Genomic DNA, 26185 nt, shown 5'->3' on the forward strand with positions numbered 1-26185 from the left:
GGGGGGGATCAGGCGGGACCGGGCGCGCACGCGCGCGGCCGCGCACCTGCCCCTCCGGGACCCCGCGCCCCCTTCCCGGTCGCCCCGACTGCCCCAGCCTCAATGTCTCCACCATCGGCTCTCTCCTGCGGGGTTTTGCCTGAGAGCCCAACGGGAGGCACAAGCAAGGTTATTTTAGGATCGTTTTTGTGGGTTTGGGTTTTAGGATTTTTGAAGCTTCGTTTCTGAAGGTTTAGGATTTACCTGCTTCAAGGGGACAGAGTAGTTACGGAAATAAAATTATTTCGATTAAAACCAGACTTTCACTACGCAGCCCGGCTCCTGCTAAGTACCAGGCCTCTACATTTTGCCGTGGACATAAACAAGCAATAAAACAATGTTGAAGGCTTTAGAATTTACAGATTTGAAACTAGGCTGTATTTTCACATTCAGAATCGTCTGAGAGTTCTCTTAAAGGAACAGTAATGTGAATGCCCACATAGTATGGGCACTTGACACATGTCCCGCATAGGTGCTTCCTTCTTCTGTGGAACTGCAAATCAGAGACCAGGATGATCTATCTTGTAACGCCAAAGGAAAAAGCCTGGAAGGGTGTTTCTGCCCACCACGTGCAGAATAAACTACAAACGTGAGAAAATGAAAAGACCATATCCAAACGCATCATATGGAAGCTTGTCCCATTTACAAAGGTTGACCCTGGCGATCATGGGCACTCTACATAAAAGGATCAATTGCACAGAACTTTACTACATTAGCAAGTGGATAAACAAAACTTTCTGAGGGGAAAATAACCCAAACTCCAAAGAGCCACATCTAATAAAATTTGGTTATTGTCAATTACAAAGAATACACTGAAAAGCTTACATGAAGTCGGTGAGATCCCTTTTCTCTAAATCTACAGGAATTGGAAGAGAAGAGATTCTGCCCTTGAAATTTAGACTCCATAAATCATCAGTGCCGCAATAAAAATTTCACAGACTGAATCTTGGCTCCTGGGATTTACCAGAGAGGTTTTAATACAAAATTTGTAAAAGTTAGAATAACAAAGTATTTGCTACGTATGCCACATGGCTCATTGTTATTAAAGATTCCTGGACTGTTTGGTATTCACTTTGGGGACGCTAGGTTAAAATTTGTCTCTTTTATTCCTTTTTCTTTTAAGCACCAATCTTTGTAAATATATACTTTAGGTGAACCAAGAGCTGCCTAAATCTTGTGAGGTAAATTAAAGAGTAAGTCTGGACCTCCCCCCCCCCAATAAAACTAACAACCTTAAAGATAACTTAAAATAATAAGTGATTCTTATAAAAACGGAAAAATGGAAACATAACACAACAATGTAGAAAGTCCCTTATAATTCCATACCCTAAGGATCACAAACAATAATTAAACCTATCACCATAACACAATTTCATTTTACTTAATACCTTCCATATTCAAGTATAGAACAACCTAGTTGAAATGGTAGTACATCTACTATATGGTTTTATTTTGTTGTTGCTTCTCCTCCCTCTACTCTATAACATAGGGATGTAGGGCATTTTAAGAGGAAATTTACTTATTTTAGGTTATTTGAATTGTCTATAGTGAGCACATCCAGTGGGCTAAAGATGCAAAACCATTGTTCACTGTCATCTTTACAGTCGCTGGAATCTCCTCTCCACACCTCTAAAGGTGGTTTTCCATGTTCCTCTTCCGTCACTCTATGTCTTTCAAAGTCTGAGTCCCAAAGGGAACGTCTCGGTATAAGTAATCTCCTCCTCATCTTCACCAAGTTTTTGAACTTTTCAGAAATACAGGCCTTGGATGTAGCTAGATGTGGTGTTAAATATTATATTTCAGTATTTACTTATTAATCATCACAGGGGAAAAGTAATTCAGTCAAGTTTCAATACTTCAAGACATACACACTTAAATAAGGGACTTGGTCTTAAGAAGGCAGTATAGCAACAAGAAGGACAACTTATTTCAGAAAATCTACTCTCTGTGCAAATCAGAGATTTGACAATCAGCATTTGGGTACAATACGAATGTGGTACGTACACATGTTAAGTTCTACCCACTTCTGCATGCGCTGTATAAATCTAGAGAATGGAAAAACAATGACCGGAACACATCTACCTACCAATAAGCAAGAAAATAATTACTGACACAGCAAAGAAGTTTGTTTTATAAAAATGTTGCTCAAATAAAGAAGTATTACTGATATTAGCATAGAACTAAGAATACTTCTTTTTCCAAATTCCTAGGTTTATAGGCAATATGGCCAGGCACAGTTTTTTAGGATCATTATTAAAGGTTAACTTTTAGGAATTTTAACCCCAAATGTTCTAAGACATCAAGTAACTGACCTTTTAATCCCCACTAAAAAAACCTCAGTGTGGACTTGCCAGTTATCCTACAGGAAACTGAGTCACCACACCAAACAACACACCTAAATGTCATCAACAGCTAGCAGGACAAAAGCTGTGACCTACTTTAATTTTGGATTTTACCAAGAACACATACTGCACTCATTAATAAAATGCTTTCTTCCCAGAGAGGATTCAATGTGGCATTCTTTGAAAACAGTATATGATAACCTTTTTTTTTTTTTTTTTTTTTGCAGCCATACAAAATCCTGCTAAGTCAAGGAACTGCAGGAAGAAAAATGCCCAAGCAACAACTGTTAGCTAAATCCCATAAAAGCTAGGAGAGAACTATCAAACAGCAACCGGGAAATAACTTGAGCTCCTGGAAGTCCCCTCCTAACAGCAACATTTTTTTTTTCAAGGCACCCTTGAACTATGTAACACCCGTGTTTCTGCTCTGGATCTTCTGTGAACAAACAGTCCTCAATTCTTGCAGGCCAGCACTTGGCTTCCGTCACTGTGATGCGATCAGGGATCCCCTGACACGCGGCCTGACACAGTGCCAGGGGCTCCTGGAGAAGATGCTGAAGCAGCAGCTTCCTTGTGAAAAGGAAAAAAGTCAGAGCCGCAGCAGTTAGCTAGAGGCTGAGGTTGTTTTCTTGGGAAATGTTCAGCCAATTACTCTTCTCCACAACTTACAGCAAAGCTGACCGTTGAGATGAAAGGACCTATTCTAACTGATGTGTAATTGTGTGGATATTGGTTCTTTTTGTTGTTGGTGGTGAACAGTATTTGAAGGATTAAAGGTCTATGTAAGTTAGTCATAATTCCTAGACAGGCTTATCATTGTAAGTGAAGAGAATAGATAAAAAAAAATCACTTTAGGTACCATTTGTTTACATTTAATTAAAATATAAATATAAATAATAACAGTTGATTCAGATTTTTTTAACTAAAAAGAAACTTCACTAAATATCTTCAGAAAGCAAATATTTAAATACATATCTTTCGAATTGGTTCCAGCTTCTCCCATTCTAATTCCCACCAAAATTCCCTCTTTGTTTCGAAGGATGGAGTTAATAGTGTCTAAAGTAGGTGGAACTGGAGGAAAATGATTCCTATTTCACAAAGTATTGCTTCAAGCAAGTTACTCCCTGAGTTTGCTACAGTACATCTGTACAGTACAGTACATCTGTCCAGGTTAGCTCTAACTTTTGCTGACTTATTTTTTTCCTTCTATACATTTTATCTGATGGGAAATACATGAAGGGGTTGGATTCACTTTCAATGTATACATGTAACAGGTTTAAGCAGAGCCTTGCCAGTGGCAAGCTGCTCTCATTTCCAAGTGTATTATTGGCATGGCATTCTCGTTTTGAAGTATTTAAAAATCTTATGAAATATATAAAATTTCACTTAGTACTTCCAGAAACCTCCAAAGAAAAGATGTACATAGTTTTGTGAGGTTTCTTTTTTCCTTATCTCCCTACTATCTATGATTTTTTTTTCTAATGCTGACTAGGGCTCTAGTAAAATTTTTATAAAGAAATAAACACAAGATTAGGTTTCAATTGACTTCTGTGACCATCAGTAATTGAATAAACATTTGGTTAGCACCAACTATGTGTCATGTACTTTATTAGAATCTATAAAAACAAGGTGACTAAAAGAGTATGTCCCTTAACCAAGGAAAACCTAGACTTTGATAGTGGAAATGATTTAAGCATACTATATTGTAGAGAGCATTCTGAAAGGAGGTAGCATGTAGACTATTGAAGAATGAAAGAAAACTATTTCAATCAGACTGGGACAGAGGTGAAGTGGGAGGCCACGTCCTAAAGAATGAAATAGGAGGTAAGGGAAGAGTAGTTGGGGTGGTAAGAAAGAACAGAATGAGCAAGGACATGGGTGTGTATGTTCAATGAGATATGTGTGTCTGAGCACGTGGAGAAAGGAGCAACCATGAATAGGGCCTTGCTCAGGGAGAAAGAATCTGTAGACACTGGCCATGAAAATCTTGTCAGCCTCCACACTAGGAACTGTGGACTGAACCTTCAAGAGTAGAACCCACTGAGTGATTCAGAGTACTGTGTGTTATGGGAGTAGCTTTTCTTTAGATGGAAAATTCTAGGGCTCTGAATAAATCAGGCTAAGAGAGGCAAGGTTGACATCAGTGAGACCATTATCTTTGCCCAAATTATTGGTAGAATAAAATTAATAATTTATATAGCATTTGCTTCTCTGATGATTATTCTTATCTAAGACAATCTCAGTATTAAAATTCTACATAGGTACATATCAGGCATGAATAGAAAGACTGTCCAGAGGAATAGGCTTCTTGCTCTGTAAACTACCATTTTCTAGTTACTGGAATCTTAATCATAGATTAAGAAATAATAAATCAAAGAAAGCATTTGATACAGCTACTTACTACAGAAGGTGAGACTTTAAGGAGTCCTGGTTTAGGGTGGAACTAATCTGTGATCTCTTGGAAATAGGAAAGGGGAAGAATATGCTGGTGGCTCCAGACAGTGTGTGTGTGTAAATGAGTATAACACAAAGGAGTCAGCTTAGCCTACAGGATAATCCCACCCTATAAACAGCCCCCTCCCTCAATCTTTAATAACATTGCTGGAGTCACAAAATGTAGCAAAAGTTTTGTTTTCTTTTAAGTTCAGTGAAGGGACTGAGCTTCCAGGACAAATTGGCATAAACAGAAGTGTCATCCCTAGCTGACATTGGAAAGAAGAGGCAGAGAAAGGGAAGCAAGCTTTTGGAAATCACAGTAAGATTAGGGAGGCTTTTGTCCAAGAAACTGGGGTTTGAGTTAAGTTTAATCAGAGAGCTGGGTTGGGGGCTCTTCATGACTCTGTGACATAAAACTTATAATCAATATTTTTCCTTGATTCAAACTGGAATAGTAGAAAGAGGTTCTAATTTCCATTCCAGCTCACAGAAGCCATAATCCCTGGAAAATCACCTAATCTTTCTTGGACCTCAATTTCCTTATATATAGATTGGAGATAATAACAAGAACCTTGTAGATTACTTTAGTGGAAGTGAGAGATCATGTGTTAAGTATCCTTGCATTGCTCACCTAATAGATTCTTTTCTAGGCACTGCACCTAATGATGGAGATTCAGGTTCTTGCCCACTCTTAAATCATTTACATTCTACTGGTTATGGTGATCTTTTCATTTTAACAAATATGGCTATGTACCAGGTGCTGAGTATACCAAATAAAGGAACTTTGGGTTTCAAGAAGCTCATAGTCCAGAGAGGAAGACAATTACAGTTGACCCTTGAACAACACAGGGTTTAGGGACACTGACCCTTTCTGCAGTCAAAATTCCATGCAACTTTTGACTCTCCCCCAGATTTCACTCCTAATAGCCTCCTGTTGACCTGAAACTTTATGGATAACATAAACAGATAATTAGCACATATTTTGTACATTAAATATCTTATATACTATGTTTTATAGTAAAGTAAGCTAGAGAAAAGAAAACATTATGAAAATCATAACGAAGAGAAAATACATTTATAGTACTGCACTGTATTTACCAAAGAGAATCCATGCAGAAGTGGATCACTGCAGCTCAAACCAGTGTCGTTCAAGAAGCAACCATATAGAAGAATATGTAAGTAAGTTGTCCACTAAAATGAGGCAGTGGGCACAGGTGCAATGTAAGCACAAGGCAGAGATGGGGGGCAGGAAAGGTGTACCTACTGCACCCTAGGAGAGATCTGCGAAAGCTTTCTGAAAGAGGAAATGTGGGCCCTGAGCCTCCAGAGATGAATCAAAGAGTTAACTAGGTGAGGAATGGAAAGTGACATTTGAAGATGAGGGCAAACATGTGCCACTGCCGGTTGGAGAACATGGGCGATTCAGGTAGCTACAAGTGACATGGATGTAAAGTTGAGATCTGGCAATGGACAAAGATAAAGGTAGAGAAGTAGTCATGGGAGACTTAGTGACCTATATGCTAAGAGCTTTTTTTTTTTTTTCTCGTAAAAGATCCATTACAAATCTAAGCTAGTAAGTCACATGGCCAAAATTTCTTTTCAGAAAAATTGCTCCAGAAATAGAATGAAAGGAAGGCTGAAGAAGGAAAAGACCCATTGAGAGGTCTAGAGTGGTAGAAGCAGCAGCCAGAAAGGTAGAAGAGAGCCTCTCAAGGACACAGGAGGAGGAGAATTTCAGAGGAGAATATCTAGGCATAGTCATTGATATTCAAGGTAGGCCATAAATATCCTCCAATTTGGGTTGGATAAATTTCATTTCTCATTCATAGTTCAACCATGTAAGGACAAAAGAGGGCATTAAGGCAATGTTGGTGAAGAAATTTTTGCCTGGGAAATTGTTTTAATAAAGTAATAATAAACTTTATGGAAGAAGGCTGATAAAAGGTATTAGATCTATATATGTAATTTCCATATTCCTGTTATAGCCCTAGGAATCATTTTTATTCCTATAGGGTGGCTTGTAGGAAGGTACATGTGTTACCATCACATATAGTCAATCTTCAAGCATGATACAGACTTTGGATCTTTATCTTTGTCAGTGACTGCACTAAGTATTTTTTTTATAGAAAATAAAGAGTTTGAATAGATAGTAGATGATCTCTATCACAGGCCTTTTTTCAGTGGGCTTTTCAATAAAATTCTCAGCTCTCTTTTATTCACTATCCCATCTAACGCTGCTCTTCTCGGGCAATCTTTCCACCTGTATACAATTTGCTCACTTTTGTGACTTTGTTTATAACATCTTTATATTTGTTTCTAGGCCTTTCTGTAAGAGTCTATACCACTCCCTGACATTTACAGGCATGTAATAAATATCTGTGACTAAATAACCAATAAGTACACATGTGTTATGATAAAAGGAATATTTATTTGCAAATAATATTCAAGGAGTAATACTGTCCTTGCCATGGCTCGCTAGTATTCATCTCCATCTATCTCTTATGCTCAGTCTACTGCTTTCTACCTTTCCTACTTGTCTTTTTAAAGAATGTCAGGAACTAACATTGCCAGAACTTTGGTTAAGCACACTATGGTGTCTCTCTAGAGAGAAATGTTAATATTGGACTTAAAGTGATAGATATGATAATACATACAAAAACTGATCGTTAAAAAATCAAATGAAATTTTGAAAGAACCCATCAGTACACCGGGTACAAAGCTTGGGGGTAACAGGTGAATGAACTAAAGGTCATGTGCCATCCTCCGAGAACAAGAGAATGTAAATTAAAACTGGGAGTATACTGACTCTCCTACTTACTCTTGCTAAGTCTAAGTTTAGTCAATCTGTAGTGCTCACGTTACTTTCTAACAGACACATTTAAATATGTATTTCTCTCTCAGTATAACAAAATTAAATACTGTCTATCCCCTCTACATGAGATTAGTCTATGTTTTCACTGCTTCATCTCCATCATCACATTCCCATCTGCTTCCCCATCCCTGTGCCACACACACGCACATACTCTGCTGGTTTTTCTTTCTTACATTTTCCTTAGAACATGATTTTTCTAAGAACCACTGCTTAGTATTTATATTATATTGACCAGTTATATTATATGACATATTTGTTTTCTCTATAAACTGTACTTGGCTCCTTGCTTACTATTCTATCTCGCGCACTCCATCATCCTCATCTCCCGATCTTTGTACTGACTTTGCACAAAAAAGGAGGACTTCCGTAATGATTGTCCGTAAAGGAGACACTGGTGGAAAGTATACTTTTTTGATTTCTTGCACTTTAAATATTTTTCAATGTTTATTTATGAGAGAGGGTGAGACAGAGACAGACAAGAGTGTGAGTGTGGGTGGGGCAGAGAGAGAAGGAGACACAAAATCCGAAGCAGGCTTCAGGCTCTGAGCTGTCAGCACAGAGCTCGACGCGGGGCCTGAACCCACAGACTGTGAGATCATGACCTGAGCTGAAGTTGGCCACTTAACCAACTGGGACATCCAGGCGCCCCTGACTTCTTGTACTTTAAAAAGGCAGGGTGCTTCTTAACCTTTTCAGATATTCAGTAAGCTGTTTGAGATCCTGATGCCAACCTCCCTAGAAAATTGGACAGAAGTTGGTGTGATCAACTTTTTTATTTTGAAAGTATTCCCTGACATCCCTGGAGTCACCAGGGACTCCAGGTTGAGAAATCCTATCTGAATAGGGAGGAGAAAATACTGGTTTTGATCAACACTGCTCCAGAATCTTTTATTCAGAGTCAGTACCTCTGCTGCCCTCTTTGTTCCCTTACTCCCCGTACTGTGAGATACCTAAGAGAAGTAATGCCAAAGGGTCATTCATTTCATTTAAAGGACCTGAAGTCAGAGCTAGAAAAAAAAATCACACAATGCGTGTCCAAAGAAACACTAGGCTCTTTTAAATGTTAAGGCTAGGGGCGCCTGGGTGGCTCAGTCGGTTGGGTGTCCGGCTTCGGCTCGGGTCAGATCTCGCGGTTCGTGGGTTCGAGCCCCGCATCGGGCTCTGTGCTGACAGCTCAGAGCCTGGAGCCTGTTTCGGATTCTGTGTCTCCCTCTCTCTCTGACCCTCCCCTGCTCCAGCTGTCTCTCTCTGTCTCTCAAAAATAAATAAAAGGCATAAAAAAATTAAAAAAAAAATTTAAGGCTATAAACAGAGTCTCAGAAGGGTAATTTATTATGTCCAATTTTTATTCTTACTACTTGTACTATAAGTAGAACATATGTGTGAGAGGCCATGTTGGCTGATAAACCTGCATTTGTTAAATGTATGTACATTCCAGAGCAAGTTTCAGAACTCAGGACCACATGAGGAATACTTGGCTTGCCTACTTGCTCCATACACAAACGTTATTAAAATAAATTAGTTTTCTAGGTGTATGAGAGTGTCTAGGGTTATTATTCGGACAGGAAAGTTCTTTAACACGTGTATGAGACTCTATAACCTATGGAGTCCCCTACCAGGGGGTGACAGGTCAGGAAGAGCGTGGCTTTTTGAGTCACCCAGAATTTGAATTCTAGTTTTGCCATTGTTCTAGTTGTGTTATCTTAAATTAGCCATTTAAATATCCAAACCTTTTTATGTAAGTTGGGAATTTTTATGAGAAATGCATATAAAAATGCATGCAAAACCCAAGGGGCATATCTACTTATGGTAGGTACTTAATCAATAGTGATTATCATTTTGACTCACCTTACGAGGTTGTTTAAATAAGTTAATCTGCAATAAAGCATTTAATACATGAAAGGTTTCTTCCTCTCTCACAGGTTCTCAGTCCTTAACCAATTACTTTTTCCTATCATTACCATCAACACCCAATTCTTAACCAGTTTTGGGCTGAATATTATCAAGGAATCTAAGATCTAGAATAGCATTCATAAGATCATATCAATCATGTCAAGTCACTGTGTATAAAAAATATGTATAAGATAAGTCACTGGTTAATGAAAGAGCACCACTTACTATGAGGTTATTGGAAAGTTCATTCTAACATTTCTCAAAGAATTTTCAACTGATTACTACTCTTACAAGATTCTCCTTATCAAAAGAATTGTGTAGTCAAACAAGTTGGGGAAATGTTATATTTGTAGCCTCTTTGCAGTCATTTGAATGGACATGAACCTACCCAAAACTAGAAGTTCCACAGCAAAGAAACCTGTTGAATGTCATTTAACACATATTATCTAAACTTATTAGATTTTGAAACATTTTTTTTTCATGCAACCATTATCATCTTTTGAAGCGTACTTTGGAACACTTTGTTCTGTACCGTATTAGGTGAGTCCAAAAACATAAACACAATGCATGCGTTTTGAAGGTTTCCATGTATTTTCAATCTGTCACGTTTTGATATCTCATTTCCCCTCCGCAGCACTTTGTGTACAATTGAAAACTGGTCAGAGAGTAATCTTCCTCCTTTCCTTTCTTTCTTTCTCATTTCCCCAGAAGGAGAATGGCTAAAAAAATCTATACATATTTATAGAGTCTCTCTGATGTGCTGGTGGCTGTGAAATACAAGAACATGAAAGATTCAGTGGCCTGGACCTGGGAAGGAACTTACAATATCCCGCTGAGAAAATCAGACACATGACCAGCTGCTGCCTGGAGAAACTGTGAGATGGCATAGAAATCATTCAGCTTGTAAGTGGTACTGTAGTTCAGAGCAGGGGGTGGGAGGTGGGTAGAGATGGACTGTAGCTAAGTGTGTAGGGTTCCAGGAGGAAGGTGAATCTAGATATAGGTCTTAGACAAAGTCTGTGGTTTAAATGGCTGTGAAAGGAGGGTATCATCTGGCATTCTTCTTAGGTGGAAGAAATGTCTGAAGCCTGAATAATGGCTATATGTGTGGGCGGGCAATCGCCTGGATGGAGTGGACTCCTTCCAGCGGGGAGAAGGGAAGTAGGGTTGAACACTTAAATGTGGCCTTGAGCTAATGGATATTGTGGGAATTGGATAAGTGCACTGGTAGGCCAGGAGGATAAAATAAAGGAGAGAGAAGGACAGAGGTTAAGAATCCATTGCAGTAGTCCAGATGTATAGTGGCAAGCAGGGAGTTCAGGAAGTATTCATTTCTAGAAGCTTCTCATTTGATTGTGAAGGTTCTGGTGTCTTTTGAGTTCACTGTTCAATCTAAAAGTTCTGTTTGTCTTACAAGGATTTGGAAGAGTTCTTCAGACTGACAAGTCCTTGAAATATTTAGATTGAGACATTTAATAAAATGCAGGGGTTTTTAGGAAGGATTCAGTATTTGAGCAAAATGTTACAAATTAGAATGATGTCAGATAGACTCACTTGTGGAGCTTCAACCCAAACAAATAATGTTAGGCTTCCTGGACTAGAGCTGAGTACTACTGTGCTTCTTTTGGGTTTTATTTACAATAAACTCTATTGTTTTTCCTAGAATCTGTCCAGTTTCCTCCGTTTTAGTCTCAGCCAGAGGCAGTGTCAGAAGAGAAGTAAAGAATGAGGTTTTTGCTCCTGATATTAGGCGGGAGTTCAGTGGCCTACTCAGTTGTGGGTAACAGAAGGAACATGAAACTGGGGACGGAGTTCTAGGTTCGATGGCTGGTCTGCAACTTAGCGACTATGTGGCAAATTTAGGCGAATTATTTAACTTCTCTACCTCAGTTTTCTGTTGCAAAATAGGCCCCAAAATCATCCTACCAAAGGCCAGCTCCCCCAACACTGGCCATTTTCCACATTTTATTTGTGTATTAAGACTAACTTTACTTTTTAAAGTCACTTATCCTTCTGCCTATCTCATTTTTGTTTCAACTGAAATGCATAATTTAATAAATTATAAATATTTATCAAATCAGTTACATATAGTACATAACCGCTGCTTTTAACAGCAAGGCCTCTCCTCTCCCACCCCGCTCTTCTTAAAATACAAAGATATCAGAACAATTCAGTACGTATTTTTGATACTAGTAGGAGTCAGCACCTGCATCTCTCTGAAAATTATCCCAGTTAGTATTCATTATACTTCCCACTTTAAGAAATTTAAACCAGAATCATTATATTTAGCAAGATGAATAAACATGCTATTCATGTTTTATTTTATTCTGAAGATTAGATTTTGAAGATATATATTATTCCATAGCAATCTGGACACTTCTTGCCATACCCTGATCATGTAAACCCAAGTTTTATTTTGAGTATTCCAGGTTTATGCTTAGATGATATCTCCTTGGTAAGAGAAAAAATAACTGCATAGCATTTTATTCCCGTTGTTTAAAAACTAAATGGCTACATACACACAAGCATGCATGCAACACGCACACACACATTTAGGTATGTATGTATTATGCATGTTTTTATCTCTGAGGCATATTTACTAGTTGGAATTACTTCATTTAATGTGTGGGAATTTTGCTTTGAGATCTGTTGAGGCATTAATGTCAGTAGAAGATTTTGATTTAAGACAAGCTCGAGGCACACTAAAAGTGATTATTGCAGTTTGGAACTCTGGCCACTTGATATTTTTTTAAACCAGTTTTCTCTCCCTCTTCTCTCTTCATCCAAGTTTATAATAAAAGTTCTTCTTTTACACTTCCACTGAACCCGGAGAAGTAGAACACAGGGATTTCTAAAGTACAAGCTATCTAATATGCAGATACTTTGTAAAGCATTTCCCTGCATATGTGTTAATTTCTTCGGTGCGCCAGAGGTTTACCAGATGAACACATCAACAGGGATCACTCACCGAAGTGCCCACAGGAGCCAGACACATCATGTGAGTGAAGGAATGATGTGACCGGTGGGGACTTCTGGGGCAGCAGGGGGAGACTTCAGAGAGCATACGTGGGAATGCTGGCCAAAGGTCGCCAGATCTTCAGATTGTTCGAAAGAATCCTGCATTTGAATTTTTTAATGCAAAATCCATGTTGTTCAAAAATTTGGCAACAATTCAAAACAAAAGTTAAACATCCTAAGGACCAAACAAAAGTCTTTAGTGTACAATTTGCCACCTCTAATATTAACAGTGCTTAGCCAAGTGACAGAGAGCTTCCTGAGAGCAGTATTTTAAACAAGTCCATAAGAACATTTTAATTTCAAGGTAGATAAATTAAGTTAAGAAGTGTTTCTGGAATCTAGAATGCTAATGTGGAGTTTTTAATAGACTATTTGGAGTCGAAAGGTAGATCCCTTTCCAGGTTCCATTGGTTACTCACAACTGGTCTGGCCCAAATAATCTCACCTGTCCATGGATTAACTGGATCTCTGTGAGATGTGCTATGAGGACTTAGGCCTGACCAAAAACATGTGATTCCAATGACTTAACAATTGCTAACACCCAACCAATCAGGGAGCGCTGTTTCCCAGAGACTACCATGCATCCTAACCCTTTCATTGGCAAATGAATAGGAAAAATAAATCTTTCCATTTAGTCTTCATTTTCCTTTCTAGCTCTTAATATCTTACAGATAAATTCCTGGAACACCTATCTGTTTCCTCCATTTGTAGAGGTTTTTTTCCTTTGTCAACCCCTCCTACATAATTCTATGTTTCCAAAGCACCTCTTCTGTGATAATATCTGTCCATACGCAACACCGTATCCTGGATTTTTAATCCCTATTGGCTTGCATCCAAACTTGCTGGACTCTTGAGAGCCCCTCTAGACACCATCTGACTGGACCCATCTGTCTTCGCCATCCCCTGAGGCTGGTGTCCCCTTCATACCCATGTCTTGTCAGCAAGAGTCCCATTTGTTCACGCTTGGTCATGTTTGTGGCTTGCTGGTCCAGTACTGCCCTCCCACTTTCCTCCCATCTATTTAATTCCTAAACTCTGCATAGAAGCAGATGACAAGCTCTCCATAGGAATAAGAGGAAGGCCTCTTGGATGAAGTCAATCTTGAGATCACCCAGGGAAAGGCAGCACTCAGGAGGAGATTAAGGGCAATGGGTTCCTGAGTTAGAGGGAAACCACATACTTTATCTGTTTTGCTTTTAGCTGGAACTGAGTCCTTTCCTTGGACAAAGTTGGGAAACTAGGGATTCTTACATGATTCATCATTATCTACTTAAACATTAGTTTGATTCAACCAGTAGACAAATACTTGTTGAATACCTGCTGGAGGTATCTGGTAGTCCAAGAGGTACTAAACTTATAGAGCTGAATGCAGATCTCTAGCTTCAAGGAGCCTACTGCTAGAGGTAATGAGCGGCAAATGAACAATCACAGAGATTTCAAAATAAATGTGTGTGTGTGTGTGACAGGAGAAGCATGGGGAAGGTTAGAAAAACTGAGAGGATTCAGCCAGGCTTGCGGGAGAGGCTGTCCATGCACTGCTCTACCTGCCAACTCATGGTCCAAGTTTGCAACCTTGGCTGGGACTTTAGAAAACAGTGTGTAAACAATAGTAAGAGTAGATCTGGTGGCTCAGATGGGGCAAGAATCAGCTTATGGCATAAGACCTCAGGCACACTATGCACAAGAGTCTTCTCCTTCTCCAAGTCTCCAAATTCCCCAGGCAAAGCCTAGGAATGAGGGGGGAAAGGAGGTAGGGAGCTACAACCACTGCAGCACAGAAGGAAAGAGTAGGCCCAAGTCTCTTAAAGTGTAGAAACTCAGCCAACTGTAAGCTGGAACATCAAGATGATAATGTTTATTCCAAAAAGATAATTAAAGAGACAACTAGGGGAGGCAGAGGAGAAAAACGGGGGCTGCCTGAGAAGTGGATGAAGGAAACCCAGTGCTTGAGAACTTGATTGTATTTTACAGCTTGAATTCCTCACTTGCTCCTCCCTCTGCCTGCCTCCACCTCACAAAAGCAGGCCTCCATGGCCCCAGAGTCACGATCTCTTTGTGGGGAATGAATGTTTAGAAATGAATTCATCTGGGCAAGTAACCACCGCTAATGTAACTTTCCGTCAGGTTGAGTAAGACTGGCACATGAATTTAGCGTGTGCGTTTGGGTCCTAGAGGAAGGTGCCTGTTCTGCCTGCAGAAAGCCCCTGCTCCAGCTCTGACCTCACCCTCTCCTTCATTTAGAAACAAGGCCAGCGGGTCCTTGCTCTTTTTACTTCCTGGATGGACAGTATACTGACTTATTCTGGGAGAGAGAAGGACATTACAAGGATTGAAAATTCGGGAGAATAGTTTTTGGAGTAAGGCAATCCTTATTTCCAAACCTAAGCTTTGCCATCGACTGGGATCCTCATAAAGCTCATTAACTAACCTAAACCGTTTTCTGATTTGTAAATGGGGAACATTTACATCATACAGTGATTTTGAAGATTAAATAGGATTATGTATGTAAAGCAGTGCTTGAGATACAGTAACTGCTCCAAAAAACAATAATGATGATGAATTTTATATGCAGGTACATAGAGTATATTAGGATTTTTTTGAATGATTTCCAGCCCACTCCAATGCTTCATTCTTCTTCCAGATTCTCTTATCCACTGGCTGACTGACAGTTTCCTCGGCAGGAACAGTCATTCTGGAAAGTACTCTCAAATTATTTACCTTTTTAACCCAGACACCCTAAATCTCTGGTAGCTTGTCTTTGCTGATTCGGTGAGAACAGCTCAGCTGGTAGGGAAGGGCTTTTTGGGTGGAAAAAAAAATAATTACAGAATGGAAAACAAGGACCCCTGAGTTAAAAAAAAAAAAAAAAGCCTCACTAAAACATCCTGCTCACCTTGTTTATTTTGCCATCATATCTCTATTAGTTGGGGACTGGGAAAATCCAGGTTACCACCCAGCAGGAGTTCCCTCTAAAGATAGGGACTGGCAAATACAGTATATGATGAGTGAAAGCCAAAGTATAAGTTCACTCTTCAAATAATTAAATCACTGAACATTTTAGCACAATGATTTGTTTACTAGTAGACTGTTTTTCTCCAGAGTCAGAGCCATATCAAATTCATTTTTTAATCTCTAGTGCTAGACATTAGCTGTTAGATATGAGGTATCCAATAAATGTTTTTTGAATGGAACTGAAAAAGCATGGAACATCCCCTTTATTATAAGATTATTTTTTGTAATGTTTCCAGAGCTTCCAGCACATCCGAGAATCAAAAACTAGATTGCTAGAGGAATATTAACATGGTAGAGGGGCTTAGAAACCTCACTGCCTATTACATGATCACGGTACCTTTCGTACAAGGAAGAGTGACCCACATCTCCATTTTTCCTCTCCTAGTGCCATACTAATACGTTTATTTGCTTGGATATCTGTTCCTTATGGGTAGGCGGTCCATATATCCCAAATGGCCTAGAATTTAGTAGCTTTATATCTGTTATCCAAGGGTAATTATGAATAGCATTGCCTTTCACTCTAAAAAGTGTCCTGGTTTGGATGTGAAACCATATGGACACTCTACTTATGGGACAGTGCATCACACATCATTTTGCCATCCAGCCCTACCTGCCCTGGAAGTCTGGGCACTACGACTGCCAAGCCTTTCCTCTTTGGAGGCAGCTCCCTCCATCACTGCATCTGTAAGCTTTGGGACCGCTCCCAAAAGAACAGACACCTCTCTCTGCTGAGAGAGAGAAAGAGAGCCTCTTGGTGGAACCACAGCAACAAAAATCAATTCTCTAAATTCACGTCTTTCCTTTCATTTAGGTCTTTTACAAACACTAAGAAACACTAAGAAACAAAGGATCACTAATAATGACAACCCCACATTTACTGAAATCTAGAAAACATGCCCATTTGAAAATTCTAATCTAGTAATTAAACTTAAGCTTCTCAGGTTATACTGCCCTCTAATAATGTAGCTTGTTTTGTCAAATCAGTTAAAGCCCTTTAATGTGATTTGTTAGAAAGGGACAGACAAAAATTAAAACGCGACTGGTCACGGTAATCTGAAAGCTCAATTCATTCAGTAAATAACAATGGCACTTTAACAGGTTCTTTTTACTAACAGGGTAATTGTGCTTGGCTTTAATTTCTTGTAGTGATGGAACAAATTTGATTACTTCATACTTTTAGGGACATTTGGCTACATTATGTTTTGGTGCTTCCATAAGCCACAGTGGAAATTAAATCAGCTCTGTGATTGCTCATTTCCCCTATTTAGTGACATGTCTGCCTCATGTCAGCAAAATGGTAACCGTTGTCTACCTTAAACCAAGATACTGCTTTAGATTTAAAAGAAATTACCTCCCGTTTCTCTCTCCTTTCAGAACGCTCTATTTGTGGCTCTGAAATTTGGCATGCCTGTTTACCAATCTTGTTTGAACAAGCAAAGTAATTCTCCTCTGAGACTTTAGGATTCTCTATCCTGTAAGTTCTCAGTGTATCTATAATTCAAATTTAGATGAGGGTGTGACTTGGTAAGAACATGAAGAGCATCAAACAGTTTTAGGAACTCGAAGGACTTTTACTCTGTGCTACTAGCTTCTTCTTTCCCCAGTTCCACGTAGACATTCAAGTTGAAGGTAGGGAGTCTACTTCTACATACTTTGAAAAATTAGTCATTAGTCTAACACATTTAATCTTAAGGCCCTTAACCAGAGCAGGTAAGATGTTCTAGGATAACTCAACACAAGTTTCCTGACACTGTAGCTACTACACTCATACTGTGAAAGATTATACTATAATAAATGCAATATCAGTGCTGCAGACTGATATTGTTTAAAACACATACAACATTATTATAGGCAACACAATGGCAGAGACTGCTAGCTGTCCCCTAATATTGATGCTTTTCTTCATTAGTTGTACTAGAATTCTAGTTTTACCAAGCATATAACTGCACACAGGTCACAACAGGTAGTTATGATAAATGGGTTGGAAGTAGAAGTGTTAGGTGGAGGTTTCAGGACCTTCCATTAAAAGATATCTGTCACATATCTTTTCTTTTTGTTTCTTTTCTCTTTGCTACTGGCTAGAATAAGAAACTGATGGCTGGAGCTAGAGCCGCCATACTGGACCAAGAGTGAGTTTAGGTGTACAGGCCACATCTAACAGCATCAAAAGGAAAGGCACATGTGTCCTTGAAGTCTTTGTGGAACAGTGTTGCCACATTATCTCTAGACTGCCTACTGTCAGATTTTAACATGATGGAGAAACGAACATTTATCTTGTTTACGTCACTTGTATTTTAAATCTGTGTTTGTGCCAAACATTATCCCAACTAACACAAACACCAATAACAAAACTCTTATTCACCTATGATCTAAGACTCTATTTTAGTCTTGTTAGCAAAGTGTGTTCATCTAGGCCATGCTAAAGTTTAGAGATTGGATGACTGGTTTCCACCTTACTAAATTCAAAGATATTGTGCAGTAATACATAGCTAGTTAAGAGCTTGCTCCAGCACGACCTCAACATGATTTCCAGAAAATACGTCAAACAAAATCTATAAGAACCACCCTAGAGTTTCCCCTGGGGTTTAGATAATTGTCTTTCCAGCTAGATTTGAAAGTCACTGTAGCCTGGAAGTCATTATGATGGACTAAAAAATGGCTTCCCGGCCATGAAGAAGAATACTGTCATTTAGGGGAGGTTCTCCTTTGGCCCCCACTCATTTATACACTTGAATACATGATTATTTACATATTTATTTTTCTGACTCAATAGTCTTTGATCACATCGCTCTTGTTAAATCATTAAAATCTGGGGGGTCTTTTCAAAATTCTGTGATTTATTATTTAAAGCCAATGTTCCCTCTTCCTGCAAATCCAACAGCTTTAAAACTAAATTCTTACAAATCCAAGTCATGTCTGAAAGGTTTATAGAATGACTTACTGTGGTCATATGGTTACTGCACAAATACCTCTGATTGTACAATATTTTAAAGCAAAATAGTTTGTGTGTAAGCTCCATGAGGTTATAGACCATGGCCCACTTATTTATCACCAAATCCCCAGCTCCTGGAACAGTGCCCCTCCACATAAGTCTGTTGAATGAATAAGTGAAGAATCTGCCTGGTGTAGTAAAACTGTTATTTTCACACCCTGGAGGCCCATCTCTGTGTGCACACTGGATGTACACAGAGCCTCCTGGATGACTTTGCAGTACTGAGCTTCTATATTGTCCACCTCAACCAAGGAACTTGTTTCTCATAAATGGCTCCAGCATCACACTCTGCTCCTACAGAGACTTTGGCTGCTCACTCTAAACTCTTAAAGCACTGTCATTCTCACTTAGGTCTTCCAACACACAGGCATATTGTTGGACATACTTGGGTGGAGAGAGATATGCATGCTCAAGCTCCCTTTGAGAAAACACTGCAACTGTCAGAAATGTGTTAGCTATCAAAATTAGCTCCATAGATTATGAAACATAAATCTGTTTTATGTGTTCATAGCCATGTAAATTTGAATTTTTTAAATTAACTGAGGAAATAAAAATAGTTATAAGAACGATTATGGGAGATCTACCATCATCTGTCTCAGTGAAGGGCCAGCTGTGGTGCGGTATTAAGCTGACCCCCCACCAGGGCCCTGCTCTCTAGAACCCACTCGGCATCGCCAGTGCCCTCTCCCCTTCCCTCCTGCTCACCATCTGACAGCCAGGCAATGGCACTGTCTTAATAGAAACTACCTCAGTCTTTAAAAATCTAGAGTTATCTGATCACCAAAAGAAAAACAGGATCAAAACTACAGAAAGGCAAGATGTTCTGTCTGACCTAGTGAATGCCAGCCAATACTAATGACATTTGTAAGTTCACTAAACAGGTAAGATTTGTTAATTAAGGGAAATCTCTATTTGTATTAAACTCATCCAATCTTCCTAAAATTAGTGATTTCACACATATTGATATGCCATGTATGTTTCCAAAATTTAAAAAAATTAGCAATATGACTTTTTAAAAAATATAATTCAGCTGTTCTTTATACCTGTTTTAGAATCTGTGCAAGAATTTGAGGTAAGAGGTATAAATAACTCATCTTGAAAAATTCAAAGATAACCAGATGTTTGAGACTGAAATGTAGTTATAAGGAAAGTTGTCCTTCTTCTTGGGAGGTATACACCGGGGAGTTTGAAAATGGAGGGCTATGATGTATATAGCTTTCTCCAGGGTGGGTCAGAGAAGAAAAATAATGTGTGTGTATGTGTGTCTGTGTACATAGCCAAAGAGAGTGATAAAATACATACAGTAGGATTTTGACAAAGGTGAGAGATGTGCATGTGTTCTTTGTAGTATTCATAAAGCTTTCCATTAAATTTGAAACTATTTCCAAATAAAGTATATTTTAAAGACAATCAGAGCAGTGACAAAGAATAAATCATTTCATGTTTGAGCATTTTTTTTCTGCTCCCACTATGGACACACACCTCCTACACACAAGGACAAACATAAGTGACACTGTACTTTCTTGCCTACAGAGTAAACGTTAGCACAGTACACAGTGGAAAGCTACATACTGTGATCTGTTCATGCATTAAAAGCCTAAGTGATTCTAAGAGACCTTTTGGACAACGATTTGATGTTTGAAACAATGATTTCGAATGATTCCTTATGAATGAAGCCACCCTTCATGACATATTTAATGTGCTGAATGGGAAAATCTGCAGCCAAGAATATTCTCTCCAGCAAGGCTATCATTCAGAATAGAGGGAGAGACAAAGAGATAAAGAATTTCCCAGACAAAAACTAAAGGACTTTGTGATCTCAAAACCAGCCCTACAAGAAATATTGAGATTAATATTAATATTTTAATGGAAAAGAAAATCCAAGAGTGACAGACTAGAAAGCAACAGGGAAAATCTCCAGAAACAATGACAAAACAAATAATAAAATGGCAATAAATACATATCTATCAATAATTACTCTGAATGTAAATAGATAAAAAACTACAATCAACGGATTTTTGATAAAGCAGGAAAGAATATCCAATGGAAAAAAGACAGTCTCCTCAACAAATGGTGTCGGGAAAACTGAATAGCAACATGCAGAATGAACCTGTACCACTGTCTTACACTATACACAAAACTAAATTCAAAATGGATGAAAGATCTAAATGTGAGATAGGAAATCATCAAACTCCTAGAGGAGAACACAGGTAGTAACCTCTTTGACAGTGGCCATAGCAACTTCTATCTCTTGAAAAAAATGGAAACAAAAGCAAAAACTATTGAGACTACATCAAAACAAAAAGCTTCTGGGGGCACCGGAGTGGCTCAGTAGGTTAAACATTCGACTTCAGTTCACGTCACGATCTCATGATTTGTGAGTTTGAGCTCCCCCACCCCGCCATCAGGCTTTCTGCTGTCACCCTTCTCTCTGCCCCTGCCTTTCTCTCTCTTTCAAAAATAAACAACGATAAAGCTTCTGCATAGTGAAGAAAACAATAAACAAAATTAAAAGGCAACCTACAGAATGGGAGAAGATATTTGCAAATGATATTTGTGATAAAGCATTAGTTTCTGAAATATATAAAGACCTTATAAAACTGAACACCCCAAAACCAAATAATCCAGTTAAAAAACGGGCAGAGGACACAAATAGACATTTTCTCAGAGAAAGCATCGAGATGGCAAACAGACACATGAAAAGATGCTCAATATCACTCGTCATCAGAGAAATACAAATCAAAACTACAGTGAGATATCACCTCAAAGCAGTCAGAAGGGCTAACATTAACAACACAGGGACAACATGTATTGGCGAGGATGTGGAGAAAGGGGAACCCTCTTGCACTGTTGGTGGAAATGCAAACTGGTGCCTCCGCTCCGGAAAACAGTATGAAGGTTCCTCACTAAGTTAAAAATAGAACTACCTTATGACCTAGAAATTGCACTACAGGTTTTTACCCAAAAAATATTAAAAAAAAATACTGATTCGAAGGGATACATGTGCTCCGATGTTTGTATCAACATCCCTACAAGAGCCAAATTATGGAAAGTGCCCAAATGCCCATCAACCAGTGATGACTAGGTAAAGTAGTAGAATATATACACAATAGAATAGTATTCAGCTACCAAAAAGAATGAAATCTTGTTATTTGCAACGACATGGATGGTGCTAGAGTGTATTATGCTAAGCGGGTCATTCAGAGAAAGATAAATACCATATGGTTTCATTCATATGTGGAATTTAAGAAACAAAACAGATGAACATAGGGGTAAGAAAAGAAAGAGGCAAACCAGGAAACAGACTCTTAACTACAGAGGACAAACTGAGGGCTGCAGGACAGGAGGTGGGGGGAGGGACGGGTTAAATAGGGGATGTGTATTAAGGAGGGCACTTGTGATGAGCACTGAGTGTTGTATTTAAGTGATGAATCACTAAATTCTATACCTGAAGCTAATATACTGTATATAAATTCACTGGAATATATTTATTTTATTTATTTTTATGTTTTTTAAAAATATTTTTAATTCATTTTTGAGAGACAGAGACAGAGCATGAGTGGGTGAGGGGGGGAGGGAGAGAGAGAGAGAGAGAGAGAGAGAGAGAGCGAGAGCGAGAGCGAGAGCGGGAGATACAGAATCTGAAGCAGGCTCCAGGCTCGAAGCTGTCAACAGAGCCCAACTCAGGGATTGAACCCACAGACCACGAGATCATGACCTGAGCTGAAGTCGGATGCTTAACCAACTGAGCCACCTAGGTGCCCCAATGTTTTTATTTTTTATTTGAGAGAGAGAGAGAGAGAGAGAGAGAGAGAGAGAGCATGAGCGAGCATGAGCAGGTACAAGCAGGGGAGAGGGGCAGAGGGAGAGAGAGAGAGAAAATACTAAGCAGGCTCCATACTGAGCACAGAGCCCAATGTGAGGCTCGATCTCATGACCCTGGAACCAGGACCTGAGAAGAAATCAAGAGTTGGATCCTCAATCTATTAAAACACCCAGGCACCCCTTAACTAGAATTAAAATAAAAACTTGAAAAAAAAAAAACCCTAGACCAGCCTTTTGTCCTTTCAGATTTGGCTGGCACTGGCCCATGGGGTCTAGTACCTGAGAGCACACCCTGGAAAAAGACAGCTGAGACATATTGCCTAAACCACAGGCTATTGAAAACTTGGTCAAAAGTGACTAGTTTGGACTGCTGACTTCAAAAGTGCTGATGAATACAATGAACTGTGGAAGATGTATGATTTGTTTTGAATGCATTTACTATGATTGATGGCCGAGATTTGGCAAGTTAGTTCACTCCCAGTGGAGATGAAAGTTTCACTGCCTTGCCTCTTTCAACATTCCTGTTGAGACAGATTTCATTCTTATTGGCCAATGTACTAACAAATCACGTATAATCTGCAACATAATGAATTTATTAGCTTCGCTGTGGATCAATGCTGTACATAATATTCCTGAGTCAACATGAGCTCTTAATTAAATTTCCTTATTATAATGCCTATGGAAATTTTTCTTCAGACGACTAAGCTTCAAGACATGAGTCTAGGTTTCCACCATCAATTAGGTTAGTAATTTTTCTGAGATAGGTCAGGGCCATGGTCAGGTCAGAAAGTGACCTACTATGAATGTCAGGTTATAAAACTGATATATACAATCAAAACCACCCCATAATTGACTCAGATCATTCTGCCTCAAGTTATTCTGACACCCAGAATATAAGTCTCTGAGCAAGTCAATTTCAGTGATTCCATTACAAATATAAGAGGAAGATAAAAGTGGCAAAGGTGTGGGGAATGAAAAATAAGAAAGTAAAAAACAAGTGAGACTAGGATAGTACTAGTTCTTTAGTATGAAATTGAAATCCTTACTTTAAATTGAAGATCATTGAGAAGAACGAAAGGAGCATGAGGACCTAAAACCTAACCCTATGGTAACTCCAAGGAAGATGTTATTTAAATAAAAAAAATCTGACCTGGATTGTGTCCAAAACTCAAGCGTTTTGTGGTTGCCATTAATAAGGAAACGTAAGAAAATATATGTTTCTCTTGTTACCAAAAAAGAAGAAAAACTTTAGGGAGGACAGGCAAGGGAGGAGAGAGAGAGAAAGAAAGAGAGAGAGGCTGACAAAGAGACAAAATCTCAGATGGTAACTAGACTTATCATGGTGATCATTTCACAATACAGACAGAAATAAAATCAGTATGTTGTACACCTGAAACTAATGTAAGTTATATATCAATTATACATCGATTAAAAACCAAAAACAAAGATACAACAAAAAAACAGCTTTAAGATTCCAAATTATGCTGTCATGCCCCCTTCAAAATATGAAATTTTGCTTACATATATTAGAAATGCTTTTTAAAACGTTTTGGGTTTATTTATTTGAGATGGAGACAGCATGAGTGGGGGAAAAGCAGAGAGCGAGGGAGACACAGAATGTTAAGGAGGCTCCAGGCTCTGAGCTGTCAACACAGAGCCCGACACAGAGCAGGAATTCACAAACCATGAGATCATGACCTGAGCCAAAGTTGGATGCTTAACGGACTGAGCCACCCAGGTTCCCCCAGAAATGTTTTTTAAAAATCAATTAGTAGCCTAATTAGCCAGTGCTACATTTACATCCTTGGTATTCTCTCAAATGAGTCCCATGGGCTACCACCAAAAAGCTCTAGCCGAGCCCTCATAAGTCCACTTTGTGCTGGGTGCTGGGTACACTACACAGGCTCTCAGAAAAAATCACAGAGCCTGATGCTGATGCTGCAAAAGTGGAGTTTGCTGTCAGGTCATATAAGCTACCTCAAGCCTCAGTATTTTACCATAATGAACCAGATGGTTATGAAATACCTAGGAACAGGCCAAACATCTATTGGCAATGAATTTTCAATATCTTGCACAACATGGTGATTTGTTAATACAAATTGCGTCTCCTTTAAACTGGTCTTTTACTCCTCTCAAAAATATTGTTAAAACATCTACTTTTATTGTTTATCAAATAACTTTTCAAAAGTGTGTTCAATCAAAGGAATCTGTAGCCTGTGAATCAATTCATCTGCTAGTGATAGTTCCCTCTCCATGCTTAGTTTTCATTTCAGGCACTAGATTTTGTTTCCTATCCTTCCACCATGCAGCAACTTCCAAGAGCAAGGAGCATTTCAGCTGTAGGAATGTCCACTGGGTGCCCTACTTTTGTAACACGAAATAAATAATTCAGTTTTACTAAAGGAAACAAAAGTCAGAACATTCTATGCTTGCTTTATATATGGACTTCAAGTTCACTCATACACAATTTTCATGTTTTGGGCATTTTGCTTCTTTCTGCACATGGGGCTCCTTTCATTCCACGGCTACAAAGGACAGTTGTGGTCTACTTGACACATTTGTAATGAAAAAAAAATCACAAACTTTTCTTTGCAGAATAAACACCTTAAAGCTAATATTTCCTTGGAGATCAATAAATTGTCCAGAAGTATACATCAATAAAATATTCTGCCAAGGAGTACCAAGTACACTGATAACTGAGAAGTCCTGTTTCTTCCTTTGACTCATACTGCTTTTATCTAATCATTTATATAAGTATTTGAATACTATTGGGACATTTCAACATAATATATACCTCAGAATCTATGATTTGGGATTCTCTTATAAGAAAGTCCGTTTTATACAAATTTATTTTGTTCCTTGGCAATTAAACGTCCTTTGATAAGATCTGACAATTAATATTCCTATTTCATAAAGAACGTAAGAGAGACCCAGGTAGGTGGTTTTAAAGTTGGCCTCTGTCAAAGTACTTTCTCTTTGAAGTGTTCCCAATTTTTTCTGTGTGTTTTTCAGATTCTGTTCTAAGAAACATACCTTATTCACTCTGCTAATGGAAGACCACTGACTTCTTGATTCATTCAACAAATATTTATTGAACATGTAGTATGAAGCAAACACTGGAGAAGATGCTGGACATGGAAAGATGAATAGATAAGGACCTGCTCTTAAGAAACTCACAGTCTGATAAAGAAGAGAGGCAATGCTTATACCCAATCCTAGTGTACCTCTTGTGAAAAGGGCTCCAATAGCACACACAGAAAGCAGAGGCACCTCATTTGATCTTGGAGTTGGAGGGATCCCTCTAGGAGGATACTCCTGACATACCCACAGGCAGGAGGTATTGGGTGCAGGGAAGAGGAGCAAGGGTGGAGCAGGGGAAGGAGTGAATAGACGGGGAGGATTCCATATCATGGACAAAGACACAAAGTGATAGGAATCCAGTGCGTATGTTATAGCAGAGGGTGCATGGGCAAGGCAACAGTGTGAAATGAGTCTGCAGAGATGAGCAGGAAAGGGTCGCAAAAGATGAATGACTAGTGAAGGGAGCTGGGCACATCCCCAAGAGCTGGGGCAGCATGGCAAGAATTTTATTTTTAAGACACTGGCTCTTCTTTTCTTTCTCATTCTATGGAGAACAGAAGAGGCAATCTGCCTTTATGGAAAGTGAGTTGAAATGTAGAAAATAGGCATAGGTTTCTGAAAAGAAAAAAGGATATGTGATCAATACCCTGATTCAATTGGGACTTTTTTTTTGAT

The 26185-nt window shown here is 38.9% G+C and overlaps 1 protein-coding gene across 3 annotated transcripts in view; it reads right to left on the minus strand.

Annotated features, from left to right (window-relative positions):
* PDE4D (phosphodiesterase 4D) overlaps window positions 1-26185 on the minus strand; it is a 340478-nt gene that overhangs the window by 52111 nt on the left and 262182 nt on the right. The window lies entirely within an intron of this gene.

Source organism: Suricata suricatta, chromosome 6 (assembly GCF_006229205.1).
Source record: "Suricata suricatta isolate VVHF042 chromosome 6, meerkat_22Aug2017_6uvM2_HiC, whole genome shotgun sequence".
In the NCBI taxonomy this organism is placed as follows: Eukaryota; Metazoa; Chordata; class Mammalia; order Carnivora; family Herpestidae; genus Suricata; species Suricata suricatta.